Here is a 17,939-nt window from a genome sequence, read left to right as displayed (position 1 = left end):
GCTAGCGGTTCATCCAAGGTAGCTTGTTTTAACACAGGGAAAAACGCAGACCACAGTCCAATATACTCACTTTTTAATGGAGAAAGAGCTAGCACTGCGGTTAGAGGCTAATGCTAATACGGCTGTGAACTCCTGTATAACGCTGTACTTTAGCAGAGTGACTTTACAACCTGGCTGTTAGAATTTATACATAAGACACACTGACAATTTTTGGGAAAATTTAAGGATTCTAAGTGCATATTATAGTGCGAAAAATACAATAAGTCTCATTACTGGACATGCTAGAAATCTGTTGAGTATAGAAGTTGTTTTCTGATGTATAAATAGTGAGTATGTGACTTGGAGAAAATTAAACATGCAGATTTTTCATCCACGACAGGATCATGGAATAAAATTAGGCACTTGGGAATAACTCATAAAGCCGACATACTGTGTGTATTTGCTGTAATACTATTACATTATAGTAATACTATTTTGCATCCAAAAACTACAAATAAAAAATGTATTCGTTTAGATTTTACTCTCATAACCAGCAGAATCTGGAGGTGATGAGCTGCTCTCCAGTATCAACAACACTATATTTAAAGTCACCTTTGGGTTTCTTTGGGTGCCATTTCTCCAGTTTTAGCTATGGCATCCTTAATTAGGCAGGATTTCTGTAAATATGAGATCCAGGTGACTGTGATGTAACAGTTTTAGGGTTTTGAAACTGGCTTGTTTTTCAGCTCTGTTCAGGTTATCAAAATTTAGCAGCACTTAGAATCAATATAGCTTTATTAACTGTTTAATAACCTAGATTTTGTAAGATAAAAAGGAAAACAGGCTTCCAATACTGCAACAGATGGTCAATATAATCGACAATATTGATAAAAAAAAATGTTGACTCTTAATTTCAGTGTAGTAATCAATCATTTTTTTTGTAACCGGCTTCGCTCACACAGTTTATACTGTACTTGGCCTGTGTCTCCAATAGTGCCAAACACAACAGATAAACATATATTTACTAATGCTCATCTGGGCATGTAAAGGTAATTAAAACCCATGATCAGCTGTTTTCTTAATCTAAGCGATGTAAGGCTTGGCAAAAATAACTGACTAATCAACTAATTGAGAAAATAATAATAAGATTAGTTGAATAATAAAATAATAATTAGTTGCAGCTTTTTACTGTGAGGTTTAGTGTAAGAGAATGGAGAGTGTATAACAGGCTTCATTAAGAAACAGTGCTGTTAGTGCTGCAGACTGTGATGGTGTCGCTGGTGAGACTGGTTTTCATGTGTCGGCAGAAATGTTCTTGAAACGTCTTAAAAAAAAAAAAAAAAAAAAAAAAAAAAAAAAAAAAAAAACAGAACAGCGTGAGACCTGTTTCCACATCCATTCCCACACTCAGGTGATCTCAGGTGTTCTCAGGTGCTGGGTTGGTATTGGGGGTGTTGCGTTTGTAGTGCTGCAGTACCTGTTTATTATTGCTGTTGTAGCAGTACTGTGTTGAGTGTTGAGTTTTATTGCATTGTTACTCTGCTGGGCGTCTCTGTGCTTCAGTGTTTACCTGTGTACCTGTGCTGCACTGCTTAGTGTATTTTGCGTTTCTCTGTATTTGAATAGAAGGTGCAGTGCAGGACATTTCCCTTGCAAATGCGTTTGTTCTCTTATCTCCTGAACTGAATCCAAAACACGCCACTCTCCACGTCCACTCGCCCACTGTGAAGAACACCAGTGCTCAGATAAAAGTGTAGAATCGTGTGTCGGGCAAATTATATTTATTTGTTATATTTAGTAGATTTATTAATAATGTTGCCCCTCAAATAGCTGTATACGTTGTATATGTTGTAACGCAGCATGAATAGACTACATTTTCTCTTGTTTATACAATATTAAGCCCTATCCGGACGGGATTAGTTTCTTTCGTCTGTTTAAAATTCTGTGTAAAATATTTCACACTTCTACTCTTTAGTGATAAAACTCCTGCATCCGGACTGTAATTGAAAAAACAGGAGGACCAGTGAGTTTTTAGGCTTTTTTCTCGGTCACATGACATCATCACGTTCAGTAGCTCCTCCATTTCCACTGGCTGTTGTGTTTGTAATGTGGATCTTTATGGAAACCGTGGCTACCCAAAGTGTAACTACGGTGCGCAGCAGTGGACAAATACCTATTTTATTTAAGGCGAGGAGACGAAACTCAGAGATGTGCATCCGGACAAGACTAAAATTACCGGAGGACCACAGAGTTCAGAGAAAAACAGTAGATAATTCAGCCTGAAATTTTCTCAGAGGAGTCTGAGAAAAACACGTACATGATCGTTCTGGGCGAGAATAAAATCACAGAGGATAAAAACCCCATAAAAGAGAAAATTACCTGAGCACCCCCTGAGAAACTAATCCCGCACAGATGGGGCTTTTGACTTATTTTAAATGTTTCAAATCATCCAAATTATTTGTATTTACAACAAAAACATAAATAAATGCAAAATTAATCTTTTAAATTGCAATAACATTTAATAAAGATGAGTTTAATACTTACAACCATCCATATGATAAAGAAAAATGGCCCCTTCACCAACTAAATCCAGCAGTTAACCAAATAGAGTTCATGTCACTTGCCCATAAATCAAATATCTATTCTATCTAGGACCAAAGGTGTGACTCAAATCTAATTTGAAATCAGTGCATTGGATATATCCTCACAGATGGTAAAGAACGTCATATGTGACTTCAGCCTGGTAATGTGAATATAGATTATGCATGTTTATATAGAATAAAGATTGTGTATGTTTATCTTTGTATTCTATTAAGCGTAGATTTAAATATAAAATCAAATGTGACAAATATGCAAAAACTGAATAAATTCAAATTTCCTAAAAACTGTTTATACATGTAAATTAATTCCACTACACTGTATACACTGTATTTTAAATTATATAATGCAGTCTGTTAGAGGTGTATATTTACATCAGCAGGTTATTGCAGTTTGAGTGTCCATATTTGGGCGTACTATTTGACAATAAATGTCCCTTAAATTATATCCACCCTTCAGTATAGTTGTTATTTAGGCTATGTGCTTATTGCAGAAGAGTCTTTAGAAACTAAATATTAATCTCCTCAGATTAAGATCTGATCCTGCTGATTATTCTGATTATCAGCTGAGAGACTGATTCTGTTTTTATTGCATCACATGGATTTGGGTTTGTTGCTGAAGCTGATCAGATGAACAGTGCTGTCAGGCGTGAGGAGTATACCTGCTACTCAGAAACATACGTACTTTCCAAGCGTAGAGTAATAAGACCTGAAATCTCATCTGTTTTTTAACTGATTAAAACAAATAATACTTTTATTTTTATTATTTAACGTGAGCTGTAGGGGGGCGGGGTGATCATACAAGAACAATGAGTCACTTTTTAGATGGAACGTTCCTCTAGAACAGTAAATTGTAGGTGAGGACATGAGAAATGGAGTTAATTCCAGCACTCCTTGTGTTTTATAATCACAGTATTGAGTTATGGAACATGTTTTTCCTGTTATTATACAGGTTTATATGGATATGACTCTGCTGTTGAGTAATAATGTTCCAGCCTATCCCTATATTTCCCCTGTACTCTTCTCATCACACACAAACACACCCACACCGACAAGTATGTACACACACACACACAACACACACACTCTCTCTGATGTGTGTATAGGGTAGACTGTATGTGTTATTCATGCTGTGTTGGGTTCCACAGATGGGTCTTTCTGCTTGGTTGGGTTTGATCAGGCAGCTGAGCAGCTCTGATGCTGATTCAGAAAGATTGGGGACTTCCTCACCCTCCTCTTCCTCCTCTTTCTCCTCCTCTTGCTTGTGCCTCATCTCCTCACACTGTCTGCTGGATAGGGAGTGGCTTTGTGTTTCTGCGGTACAACGGGTGTCAAATCAGACCAAATAATATGGTTTTAAATCTGAGCCTGACCCCCAAATATAGCCCAATAAAAATGTCCATTTTAATCAGACTGAAAGAAAATAGTGTTTGAACCTTATTGTTTCCTTGTTGAAACTTGTTTCTTACTGTGCACATAACAATAAACTCTTTGAATCTTTCCTGTCAAATGATGAAGACAGTGGCTAAATACAGTCCCTACTGAATTCTGTTTTTATCTAACTGTAGCCCAGCTTTATTCTGTAAAGGTAAAACAGTGGCCCGTGTGTCTAAACCTGTTTTTAGCTAAACAGATTAATCGGACAGTAGTCCAGCATCATTCTGTCTGAGCTCTATTAAATCCCGACAGAACTCTAACCCCCGACAGTAGTCTGACGGAATTGTTTGAACGAAATTGTAAGCTAACAGAATTCTGTCTGAACTCAAATGTACCCAACAGAATTATCTGAAACCAACTGTGCCCAACAAAATTTTATTTGAATCCAACTATACCAAACACAGTTCCTTCTGAATCTTTTTGTAGCCCTACAGATTGTGAACCCAACTGTACCCAACAGAATTCGGTCTTAACCCCTGTGCCCAGCTGAATTCTGCCTAACCCAACTGCACCCAACATAATTCTGCCTAACCCAACTGCACCCAACATAATTCTGCCTAACCCAACTGTACCCAACATAATTCTGCCAACTTTACCCAACGGAATTCTGTCTAAACTCAACTTTACCCAACGGAATTCTGTCTAAACTCAACTTTACCCAACGGAATTCTGTCTAAACCCAACTTTACCCAACATAATTCTGCCTAACCCAACTTTACTTAACAGAATTCAGTCTGAACCCAACTGTACTCATATTTAAAAATTTTATCTGATCTCTGCTGCCAAACAAATTTCTGTCCAAACCTCAACTGTAACCTGATACAATTCTGTCTGATCCCCTGACAACAACATTTGTTTTTCTAAATCCAACAAACAGCAGCGGAACAGAATTCTGTCTGAACCCGACTACATGTCTAAAGAAATTCAGTCTGGATCCAGCTGTGGCCTGACGAGCCCTGGAGGCCAGACAGTGTTCAGTCTAAACCTGCCTTTAGCCTAAAAACATTCCATCCAAACAAGAATCTGACCCAGTCCAATTACCTGTGAACCCAGCGACCGATCACAACCTCTACCTGAGACTTTACCTGTAGGAACATGTAACGTTACTGAGTCCTGACCTGACCGGCAGGCTGTTATTGGTGAAATACTTCAGAAAACTCAGGGTTCTTATCCACTACACTATAATATCCACTTAAAGTGCTTAACGTCTAAAACAAAGAGCAGTTACTGAAGTATTTTCTCTATTTATAACTAGCTCGCTCCGAGCTCATGCAGAGGGTCAAATGTAGAAGTTCATTGTAATTGACCTGTTTTGTAATTTCTAAATAGATCTAAAGCTGACGTATAAAGCTTAACAAAATGATTTATTAAGGCTGAATAAATCTGTTTCCGGTACAACAGAGAAACTCTCGCTCTTCCTTTCCTGAGGTGGTCCTGATGAGTGCCAGTTTCATCATAATAATGTTTTGATTGTCTTTGTAGTGACTGCACTTTAGGATGTTTTCAAAGTTATTAAAATGTTTCTGACTGACTGATCTTCATTTCTTCTTAAAGTTTTTTTTTCTTTATTTAGTTGAGGAGTTGTTGCTTCTCATAATCTGGATTAGAACATTGCTCAAATAGAGCTATTCACTGTATACCAACTCTACATCTCCGTGCTCATGAGGGTCAATGTAGATGTTTGTTGACCTGTTTTGTAATTTCTAAATAGATCTAATTTTAAACTATGAAGGCTTACTAAAATGAATTATTCTGTCTGAATAAACCACCCAGTTCAGCTGCATCAGTTATTTTCCTCCAGAAAGCAGAAATATAGAGGCAGATCTGTATAATTACAGGGGTCTGTAATTATAAAGAGGAAATGAAGGCAGTTTCAGTAATGTTCTTTTTTAAAATAACCCGTCCAGTGTGCATTCCCTCTCATATCTGAACATGTGTGTGAGATGTGGCTGATCTCTGCATGCCGGGGATAAGACGTCAGATCTCTGCTCTGAGCAGGAAGTCTGTACTTTAGCTCCATGCTAAAAGCTCAGTTATGGCCTCTCTCTGATTACTAATGAATTGGCTGCTGACTGATGCTGATAAAATGAAGATGCTCCTGATGGTGTCTGCTGTTCTGTTAATGGAGTCTCTGCTGTAGCTTCCAGAAAATACCAGTATCAGTATCAGCAGATACTGCAGAGAATTCACAACCCAGAGACTCCAGCTTCTACTGAATTTATAAAAAACACGTAGTGAATCATGTAGTAACTTAAAAGTGTTAAACAAACCTAAATACTCTGTGAAGAAGATCTGAGGAGCTGTTAACTTTTAGCGCTTTCTGAAGCTGGAAACTCTGATGAACTTATCCTGTACAACAGAGGAAGCAGTCCTGAAGCAGTCTTGATGAGTGCCAGTTCTATCATTAAAATGTTTTCGATGGTCTTTCAAAGATCTTGAAATTCTTCTTTTTGGATTGACTGACCACCATTTTTACTAAAACAAAGTATTCTGGCTGAATAAATCTGTGTTTTTAGTACAGCAGAGGAAACTCTCGCTCCTCCTTTCCTGGGGTGATCCTGATGAGTGCCAGTTTCATCGTCATAATGATGGTCTTTGTAGTGACGGCATTTAAGGATACTTTCAAAGTTATTAAAATGTGACTGACTAACCTTCATTTCTTCTTAAAGTATTTTTTCTTTAGTAGGTGTTGCTTCTCATAATCTGGATTAGAACATTACTTAAAAAGAGCTATTCACTGTATACCAACTCTACCTCTTCACTACTTTACTTTAACTGATGCTCTCAAACACATTAAGAGACAAGAAATTCGAGTAATTAACTCTTGTTCAGCACAGCTGTTAACTGAAAGCCGGAATTCCAGTGTGTCATCATTATGATTAACAATTTAATTTTTCTTTTACAATTTTAAAATGTTTAGAAACTTTTAAAATGATAGCCGGATAGTATAATAATTCAATCAATCACATTATTTTAAAGGCCTTCTTTTTATTATTAAGAACATTCAGACATTGGAATGGTAATATAATTTTTTCATATATTATAAATCGAATTCCTATTCCTATTAATGGGTAAAAACACATAGACAATATTGTACGATAGATCAGGCCTGAGAAGAGGTCTGACTAGAATTATTTGTTTTAATAGACAAACACACACACACACACACACACACTCTTACAGTGAGTCCAAGAAGTATTTGATCCCTTGCTGATTTTCTTGTTTGCCCACTAATAAAGACACTATCCTTCTGCACTTTTAATGGTAGATATATTCTAACATAGAGCTGGGCGATATGGGAAAAAATCTTATCACGATATAGTTTTCCATATCAGTCGATATCGATATCACGATATAAATCAAATCACTTTGTGTCACACTTAAAGGTTTGTTTTTATTAGTGAGAGAATAAGGGAGTGATGGAAGTTTTATCACAATATTTTTTCTGTATCTCCATAATTATTAGGGCTGGCCCGAATAGCATTTTTTGAGCTCCGGATATTTGGCAGTAATTGGTAGCAAATATTCCAATATTAGTTTAAAAAAAAAACAAATTAATCATGAACGCGAGCCAGAACCCGAGCTTGAACGTCAGCCTGACTCAGGCGCTGCATGAACTCGGGCTTTTTTCCAATTTTTTCCAATTTTCCATGACTGAAAAAAAAACTTGGGCTATAAGCTCAATATTAAATATTTCGTTTGTTTAGAAATTATTTTATATTCTTAAACCATGTTAAATTATATTAGATTAGTAGGGCTGGCCCGAATAGCGTTTTTTGAGCTCAGAATATTGGGCACTGATTGGCAGCCAATATTGGAATATTTGTTTTTAAAAAGACGGATTAAAAACTGATTAAAGTAAAACAAAAATTGCAACTCGGCCCCTTTAATTCACCACAAAGTTTTCCAAGACCCAGCCGGAAAAAAAAAGATTTCCCACCTTTTCCTCAGCTGGGTCGGGCTCAAAAAATGATTTGTGATAGGCTGTTTTTTGGTTTGTTTGTTTAAGCACTTAGGCTTTTGTACTGCTGCAGTGCAATATTTAGATTTTATATTCTGAAATTCGTTAGGTTTTATTTCTTTTAGCATTTTGAACTTTTTTTCCAATTTCAAATTTATTTTTTTCTGTTCGTTATGTTCTATCGGTCCTTGCGTTTTTTGTAGTTGAAGTTGAATTTAATATTGAAGTTCAATATTTCTAATTTATATTTTGAAATTCGTTAGATTATATTTATTATTGTATTTTGAGCTCACTTTAGTTGGTTATTTTCCAAATTCATATCTATTTTTCTGTTATTATTAAATGTTATTAGCTTATTAGCTTAGCTTGTCATTTAGCATACAGAACTTCTCACGGATTTTTAATGAATGTTGATTTATTAATTTAAAAGCTGTACCTTATTAAAAGTATTTTAAGCCAGACAGACACTGTGTGATTTTTTAATGAGTTTATCTGCACTTTTAAATGGTTTGTCCTGTAGGAAACGCACACGATTTGTATGCTGACACTGTTGTCTGACTGAGGAGCTGCTTTCCGTCAAATGCAGCCTGTAGGCAGGAAAAAATCCAGCCAGAACCGACCATATCATGAGCCAGTTTTAAAGCCAGTAATTTAGTAGAGCATTAAACTACAAATCTGAGATGTACCTGCTGTACTTCTTAATCTCTGCCCCCAAAACGGTCCATTAACTTGCTTGACAGACGCGTCAAATCCCCCGCGAGCACGCGCGGCGCACAGCGCACCGATTAATTCATGCGTTGAGCTTTAAACGCGCAGCTGAGCTGTAATTGGGGAAATATCACAAAAATCACAGTGTGATTTGTTACATTAAAAAAAAGACCATTTTCTTCCGCCTAATCTGAGAGGAAAGCGGTGTTCTCGACCGGCCCGAGTTCATGCAGCGCCTGAGTCAGGCTGGCGTTCAAGCTCGGGTTCGGGCTCGCGTTCAGGCAGATAATCTAAATGATAAATGATTTTGTGTTTTTGCACTTGGGCCATAAGCTCAATATTAAAAAGTTCGTTTGTTTAGAAATTATTTTATATCCTTAAACCATGTTAAATTATATTAGATTAGAGGAAAGTCATTTAGACATCATTCTTAAGGTGTTTTTGTCCTGTTACCGCTCCGCAAAAAAACCTCTTCCTTTAATCCGCGCCCCACATACACATTTTTGCAGCACCTGCCCCGAGGTCCTAATATAAATTGAATTAATTACATTTAGTGCTTAAAATTTATTTAAAACGTGCTGAACAGTGCGGCCGTTTATTCCCAAAGTACAAACACTATGGTTGTTTGCGTGTGTCGGGCCATACTCCACTATTCTTTAGGGTTTTTTGTTGCATGCATGAGAATAACTATTACAATTTTCTTAACTATTTATTAATTTGCTCCAGCGTCTTCTGGATTGATTACACGTTGTGTTTTCGTTGTTTGCCGCGCCACTTAGACGGAAATGGAAATGAATGTTTATCGAATTCTATTGCACAGGCTTATCATCGTCATCGAGGGAAAAATTATCGCGAAACAAATCGATATCGTTATATCGCCCAGCACTATTCTAACATGGAGAGACAGAATATCAAGACAAAAATCCAGAATATAATTTTAAAGAATATATTTTAATTAATTTGTATTTCAATGAGGAAAATAAGTATTTGATCCCTCTTGCCAAACACACTCAATACTTAGTGGCAAAGCCTTTGTTTGCAAGCACAGCGGTGAGACGTTTGTTGTAGTTAACCACAAGTTTAGCACACACACCAGGGGGAATTTTGGCCCACTCTTCTTTGCAGATCCTCTCTAAATCATGAAGGTTGGTGGGCTGTCGCTTGGCAACTCTGACCTTCAGCTCCCTCCATAGATTTTCGATCGGATTGAGGTCTGGCGACTGGCTGGGCCACTCCATGACCTTAATGTGATTTTTCTTGAGCCAATCCTTTGTTGCCTTTGCTGTATGTTTAGGGTCGTTATCATGTTGGAAGACCCAACCACGGCCCATTTTCAGATCCCTGGCAGAGGGGAGGAGGTTGTCCCTCAGGATTGTGCGGTACATGGCTCCATCCATCTTCCCAGTGATGCGGTGAAGTAGCCCTGTACCCTTGGCAGAGAAACACCCCCAAAACATTATGCTTCCACCTCCATGCTTGACTGTGGGCACAGTGTTCTTGGGGTCATAGGCAGCATTTTTCTTCCTCCACACATGGCGGGTGGAGTTGAGGCCAAAAAGTACAATTTTGGTCTCGTCTGACCACAAAACCTTCTCCCAATAACTTGGTTCATCTTTCAAATGATCATTGGCATACTTGAGGCGCGCCTCCACATGTGCTCTCTTCAGCAGGGGTACCTTTCGGGCACTGCAGGATGTGAATCCATTGTTGTGCAAAGTGTTGCCAATTGTTTCCTTGCAAACTGTGGTCCCAGCTGCCTTCAGGTCATTTGCTAACTCCTGCCGAGTGGTTGCAGGGCGATTTCTGACCGTTCTCAGCATCATTGCCACCCCACGAGGCGAAATCTTCTTTGGAGCACCGGGCCGAGGTCTGTTGATTGTCATGTTATACTCTTTAAACTTTCTGATAATTGCACCAATAGTTGTTACTTTCACATCCAACACCTTACTAATCTTTTTGTAGCCCATTCCAGCTTTGTGAAGGTCAACAATTCTGACTCTGAGGTCCTGTGACAGCTCTTTGGTTTTACCCATGTTGGAGACTTGAAATCTGTGTGATCTGTCTGATTCTGTGGACAGGTGTTTTTCACACAAGTGATTAGTGAGAACAGGTGGCTTCATGTCAGGTAACAAGTTGATTGGGAGTGTCTATCTGGTCTGTAAAAGCCAGAACTGCTAATGAATACTAAGGGATCAAATACTTATTTCACTCCATGAAATACAAATCAATTAATATATATTCCTTAGATTTATTTTCTGGATTTTCTTTTTAATATTCTGTCTCTCCATGTAAGAATACATCTACCATTAAAAGTATAGAATGATCATGTCTTTATTAGTGGGCCAACGAAGAAAATCAGCAAGGGGTCAAATACTTCTTGGACTCACTGTATATACATCCCACAGGTCAGTGCTGCATACTTTAGCTTCTATTGGACATGGCAGAATTCATGGGATATGAAACTAGTTTCTGTTTCTGTGTATTTCAGTAAATAGATTTGTGTGATATGAGCACTTTAAGATATTTGTGATCTCTTGCAGTTTCCAGGAACTCTATGCGGCCGAATCTTATCTTATTTTAGATTATTATTACTGTCATCACTGATGCTCTAAAGTCACACGGCTCACGGTTCCTGCCCGTTTCTCACATGGGAATCAGTGCAAGGTCACGGTAATGAGGCCCAAACCACCAGAGGCGGAGTAGTGATCCAGCTTTATCACGAGTAAGAATGTGACATTCACTTCAAGCCTGTTTCAACACACGTTCCTGTAAAGTGCTTTTCTTCTGAGTGTGGAAACACTGTCTCTGTGCAAACAGGCTTTAATAGGGTCTTATCTTGTTTAACTTCAGCTTTAAGCTTTAGAGGGAAAAGCCCCTCTGATAGGCTGATAGAGTTTAGTGTAAATAATGTTCCTTTATGAGCTGCAGATAAAGCAGAGCTGGAATAGTGAGCTGCTGAATGAGGGGTTAGTGTTTCTCTGCTTGTCCTCTTGTACCCTTTCAGTGCAGATAACTATAATATCTCATTCCAGATCTGAGTCTGGTTATTCCAGAGTGAGAGGCTGTGATACTGGTTACTGGGAGATGTGATCTGTACTGGTACTGACGTCACACAAGGACATGAACCTCTGCTTTAACCAACATGTACTTCCTTTTCTACCTATTTAATTTGTGTAATAATGGTTGTGCATAATGAAAGCTTTGTAGCTCATCCCAAAGTTTAAAAAATATTGAGAGCGTTGCAGCTCCGGATTGCTCTCTCTGATTGTGAAATGCACGCTCATGTACGACTTTTTACACGGTTTATTGAGATTATTGACTTGGCACAGTGGAATTTTTGGATTTTTTTCCCCAAACAATTTAATATTGTACTTTTACAGTTTAAATAATTTACTGTAATTTTAATTGACTGATAAACACAAGGCAACACAATCCCTAAGAAAAAAAATGATTTGTGTATTTTTACATGCACTCGATTATTTGTTGTTTTTGCATCACTCATTCCTCCACTGACTTTCACTCGTTTTGTCCATATCCAAGGCCATGAGTTTCATTTGCCCCACATTTACCAAACAACATGTTCTCCTTTAGGGCAGATTCCTAAACTTCATAGTCATACTGACCTCTATTAATACATAGATCCATTTTAATATACTCTTACTGACCTACACTATATATCTATATGTTGTTTTTATCTCTCGTTTCTCCGTTTATTCCCACTCTTTTTTTTTTTTTTTTTTTTTTTGGTCCATACCCAAGGCTTTTTTTTTTTTATTTGCACCAAATCCTCTAAAACTGTGTGTACTTCTTCGTGGGAGGTTCCCAAACTTTAATCCACAGCAATTAGGCCTGTCACGATTACTATTTTTTTTTGTGTGGACGATATATTGTCCAAGATACACTTACGATAAACAATATTATTTTCATGTTAAGACAATAGCTTTTTAATGTGGTTACATAGTTTTAAAGAGTAATGAACTTTTCATGCTTACAAATCATTTAGTCTTTTGAAATAAATAACGCTTTTTCTTTATCTTTAAAAAAAAATTAATTAATAATTAATAGAATTTTATTCCACATTTTGGCCATAAATGTTCACTTTAATGTGATTTTCTCTCTGAATACAACCTAGACTGTAAATTACTAGAATTACTGTGTATAGTTCTCTATATTATACAATAAGTCAATGATATAATTATTATGTCCTATATAGTATCTTATATAAATAAAACATAATGGATCCTCCTTGATCAGTCAAATATATTGAGGCTGTGTCCATATATCGTACGATAAGTCGATAATAAAATTATTGTGACAGGCCTAAGAGTAATGCTGGCCCTCATTTGCCTCTCGTTCCTTCCATTTACTCCCTTTCATTTTTGTCCATTTTCAAAAGAAACATTTAATTTGCCCCACAGCAACTTAATAAAATGTGTACAATAATCACTGAGGGTAGATTTACAAGCTGTAATCCACAGATAAACTGAACAATACTCATCTATTTGTTTTTTTTTATCCCTCCTATTTCTCCCATTCACTACTATTTATTTTAATTCTCAACAGATTCGTATATCCTCTTTGTCCAACAGCAATGAAAACTGTGTGTACTTGCCTAATTGTTGTATTTTCATCCCTCATGTTTCTTCCATTTAATCTTATTTATTATCATATTATTATATACGTACATTATCAGTGTGTGTATATACAGTATATAAAGGTATAAGTTTATAGCACTAGCTCTACCTCCAGTATCACCACTGCAGAGCCAGAGTTGAAGCTGCTGGTGAGTTTAATTTCTGTATTATAAGAGTAGTATTGTGGTTATCATAGGGTGCTTTTCTTGGTGTATGTTGGTGTTGTAGAGTTAGTGTTGCAGTCTTGCTTTCACAAGTGCAGGAAATGCGTCAGCAGACAGTGGCATGCTTGTGTGTGCCTGTTTGAGGATATATTTATATATTTATATATATGCATCTGCTGCGTTCCTTTTTTTACTTCTTTTTTTGTTTGTTTTTTTACACGAAAAAGGTCAAAAGTTTAGGTCAGTTTTATAATTGCAGTTCAGTACACACTTTTCAGGCCTATTATATGTTCTCATTTATGTCTTTATTTCTGTTTTTTAAGCTTTTTATTACAGCTGTTCCTTTATTTTCTGTTAGACGAGCACTTAGTGACGTCCAGTTTCTCTCAGAAGTCGTCTGGATCTGATCTCTCTCTGGATTAAAAATGTTTTTTTCCTTGTTTTTCAACTGTTAACTGAGCTGGAAGGGGATGTGGTTAAAACCCCCCCTCTAAACAGTGGGTCTACATTGGGGATCGGGGAAGCACCATTGTCAAAAATAATTTATATATATATAAATATAAAATATTGCTTTATTAGCAGCTACTTGTAGTGCTCTGTAGGTAACCTTGCTAACGGTAAAGTTCAACAGCCTTACTGCTGAACTTTATCTGCTTTCAGGGCATCATATCGTCACTTCTGAAAGGGAGGGGATTTGGACGATGCAGCAGTTTTTTAAAATCCACATATATTTATTTTCTTCACTTTAAAAAATCAAGTTTTCTGATCTTTCTTTGGAAACGAGCCGCAGCCGGTCAGTCTGACCTCAGTGGAATATAAACACGGCTGCAGAGCGTCGCGACTGTGTGGAAGTACTGGCTGTGTTTTGGCTGTGCTCCCTGTGTCGCGCTGTGCACCTTTGCACTGTAGTTTTCAGTGCCAAGCTACGCCCACCTGTTCCAAGCTCTGCCCGCCTGTTTTGGCTTCCTGTGGCATCAGAAAAAGAGCCGGTCTGTTTGGCAGCATTACGTCCTGGGAGAGTAACAGTAACAGTGTTGGTGATGAGCTACAGACAGTAATTAAGTTCATGTTTAAGTGATTAATCATCAGTGGAAATGTGATGCTGTTGAGGAAAAGCAAGAAAATATAGTTTTTGAGTTGCATCAACTTTTATTGGCAAAAAGAAACCAAAAAATCTTAAAACTGGAACTGTGGTTTGGATTTAAGATCTTTAACTTATTTGAACATTTGTCCCTCGCTTAAAAATTGAATAAATTGATTGTGTTGGGAATAAAAAGAGGCGTTTATTTTAAACACGTGAAAAGTTCTCTTTGCAGACATTTGCATTCAAAATGCTTTTTTTTCTCACCAAAACTATTGTAAAAAAAAAATAAAATATTCTGTGATACTATTTACACCTCTGTTCTTTACACGATCCATTCCAGGTTTTCTTCGCCTAAATCTGGACTTCAATCCAGTATTTTGGCAGTATTTTTCTCAGAGATGAACACTGTTCACTCAACTTGGTCACGTTCATGAGGTTTACAAGTTTGGCCCTGTTGGCATACAAAAAATATTTAGCTAAAAATGGCAAAACAACACTTTTGATGAATAAGTGAAAGGACTGGATAATCACAAAATACATTTCAAAACACAAAATGCAGCCAAAAACATTTAGGGTTTTCTTAAAGTTATTAATTACTGTATATTCACCAGGCAGTGTGAAGACTGAGCTCACACAGGAGTATGGGTCTGTCATCAACTCAATAGGTAATCCAGCTTGGAAAAACAGTTCGCTAGCATCGCTAGCTGCTGTGTCTGTTAGCATTGTGGTTTAATAAGTGGTGTAATATTTGCAATTGAAGGCAGTGCTTTTCCAGTGGTGGAATTTTGTTTGTCTATCCTTATTCCCTTGAGAACTAAAAACAGGACTTAAAAACAGGTAAAATTGCTGGATCTGCTTGTGGATCTTCAGAAGTGTTGCTGGACTCTTTTGGTCCTGTTTGGTCCTGATGATGAGCGTTGTGTCTGGTCAGAGCTCTCAGCAGGTCCATCAGAACCTCCGGCTGAACGGATGGATGGAGCACGGCGGGATCTGATCCAGAACTGATCTCAGATCTGTTAGTCATGCTTGTACACACTCTTCACCTGCTGAGAGTAACCCGGCCTGCACTGATCCAGGATCTGCCTCATCAATGATTCATTCAGTCCCTCCCCCTCTTTCAGCAAAGCTCTATTAGCGTGTCCTGTGCCATTGTGGACCCTAGTTCCCTCAAGCTCATGCAGAAAAAGGCTCTTTGTGTTGGAACCCATTAGCACCACAGTCCCCCCCACCCCCAACCCCCCCCCCCCCTCCCCACCAGCCTCTCTGGTCCCCCGGTCCAGTGATGGGCGGCGACTGTGTGTGGAGCTGATCCAGGGTCAGTCTGGAGTGGGTTTGGAGTCTGGAGCCCATACTGTGCTCCTGTTCCTCTGCTGGCTCTTCTTCTGCTGAGGCTCAAAGCCAAAACCTCGTATCAAGGGGTTTGTGTGGAGTGGGGGGGGTTAAGGGCTGAATGGGAGGTTTTTAAAGCCCAGATGTCCACAGTCTGGAAATGCCCCCCTTCATTCAGATCAGGCCAGAATAAACCGAGTCAGAGTCTCAGTGTTTAACTCTGTGACTTGATGATTCCCAGAATAAAAGCTGCATTTCTGTTATACAGCTTTTTATACTGATTATCATACTGTCATATTGTGGCTGCTGCGTGGTTTCTTCTCTATTTAATTCAACATTAGGGGTGTAAACAATATCAATATATATACAGCTCTGTAAAACAAAAAGAGAGAACTTAACAAAATAATGTGTTAAAGTCATAAAAATATCCAAAAGCAGTGTGTAAAACTTCTGGAGGAGAACATGATGCCAAGATGCATGAAAAAAACTGATTAAAAAACAGTATTTCCACCAAATACTGATTTCTGAACTCTTTAAACTTTATGAATATGAACTTTGCATTGTTTGAGGTCTGAAAGCTCTGCATCTTTTTTTGTTATTTCAGCAATTTCTCATTTTCTGTAAATAAATGCTCTAAATGACAATATTTTTATTTGGAATTTGGGAGAAATGTTGTCAGTAGTTTATAGAATAAAACAACAATGTTCATTTTACTCAAACATAAACCTATAAATAGCAAAACCAGAGAAACTGATTCAGAAACTGAAGTGCTCTCCTCATCTCTTCACTCTAAAGAACCTCCAATTCTTTTGTTCCAGCTAAATATATCAGAACCCCTGTATTATAATATGTGTCATATTCTTATTCAAAGTTCTTCCCAATACATAGCTCTGTGGAACATAATGTTAGCAGATAGAGGTGCAATGCTAAAAGGAACAGAGTGATATAGAAGCATATATCAATAATTTAGCAGTAATCCCTTATCTTGATACCCAGATCAACTGATTTCCTGAACGGATGTATGACTCGCTGAGTGTGATGTTCACACATGATGATAAAGATTATAATGATGATGATGATGATGATGATGATGATGATGATGATGATGATGATGATGATGATGACGATGACGATGACGATGACGATGATGATGGTATTGGTGATGTTGTAATTCTGAAAGGAACAACACGTTCTTGTAAAGACCCAGAAACTTAAAAGCAGTGATTCAACAATGAAAACCAAAAATTACACAATCATACAATTCCCCACCCCTTACCCTACATTTAGTAGATCTGCTAAAACCATTGAGAGTATTTTTCTCTGTATTTGTCTCTCTGGTTAAACTGGTCTGTTTCAGCTTCAGCTTTTCACCAGAATAAACAGAGCTGAGCTCCAGTACTATTTCTAATGGAAAGGTGAACAGTGTGGCAATAAAATTCATAAACTGCTTTTTTACTGTGGGGACATTTTACTTACAGGAGAAACCCTTAATCTGGTTTATATTCATTTGCTTTTGGTCCTTTATTCTGCAGTCTGGTCTCCACTGCACAGACTTCAACAGCATGGCAGATCTTTATTTCTGTAAAACAAAAAAGAAATTGAACCACATCATCCAAGCTTACATGTCTTAACTTTGACATAATGTGAATCAGTTGTTCTTTATATAGTGTATACATTTTATGATGAACAGACCAATAGAAATGCTCTATTCCTCAGAATCACATAAAATAGAATAAAATCAATGACTCCACTAAAAGTTAAGAAGACTTTTTTTCACAACAGTCTAGATCATCTGCTTATGAGCTCTAGTGTAAAACTAAAGAAAAGTAAAACAAACCTGACCTTAAGTAGTAGAAAATCTTGTAGATTTGTTTTTCAGGGTTAGAGTGACCCGGTTATCGGCTGTTCTGTTGTAAATGGTGAAGGTTTGTCATGAGTCTGTAAAAGTTTCTGTGAAGGCTGAGGAGGTGAGGGTTTTTGTAAATAAGTGGGACAGTTGGAGGGTTGAGTGGTTTAACCCAGTTAAACAAAGCTCACTAATAAACT

General features: G+C 37.5%; 1 protein-coding gene across 1 annotated transcript in view; it reads left to right on the top strand.

The window, feature by feature from the left end:
- Positions 1 to 17,939, top strand: part of ugcg (UDP-glucose ceramide glucosyltransferase) — a 64,223-nt gene that overhangs the window by 24,376 nt on the left and 21,908 nt on the right. The window lies entirely within an intron of this gene.

The sequence above is a fragment of the Astyanax mexicanus genome, chromosome 20, assembly GCF_023375975.1.
Source record: "Astyanax mexicanus isolate ESR-SI-001 chromosome 20, AstMex3_surface, whole genome shotgun sequence".
Taxonomy (NCBI): domain Eukaryota; kingdom Metazoa; phylum Chordata; class Actinopteri; order Characiformes; family Acestrorhamphidae; genus Astyanax; species Astyanax mexicanus.
The sequence above is the reverse complement of the archived record's forward strand: the minus strand, read 5'-3'. Positions and strand labels throughout refer to the sequence as shown.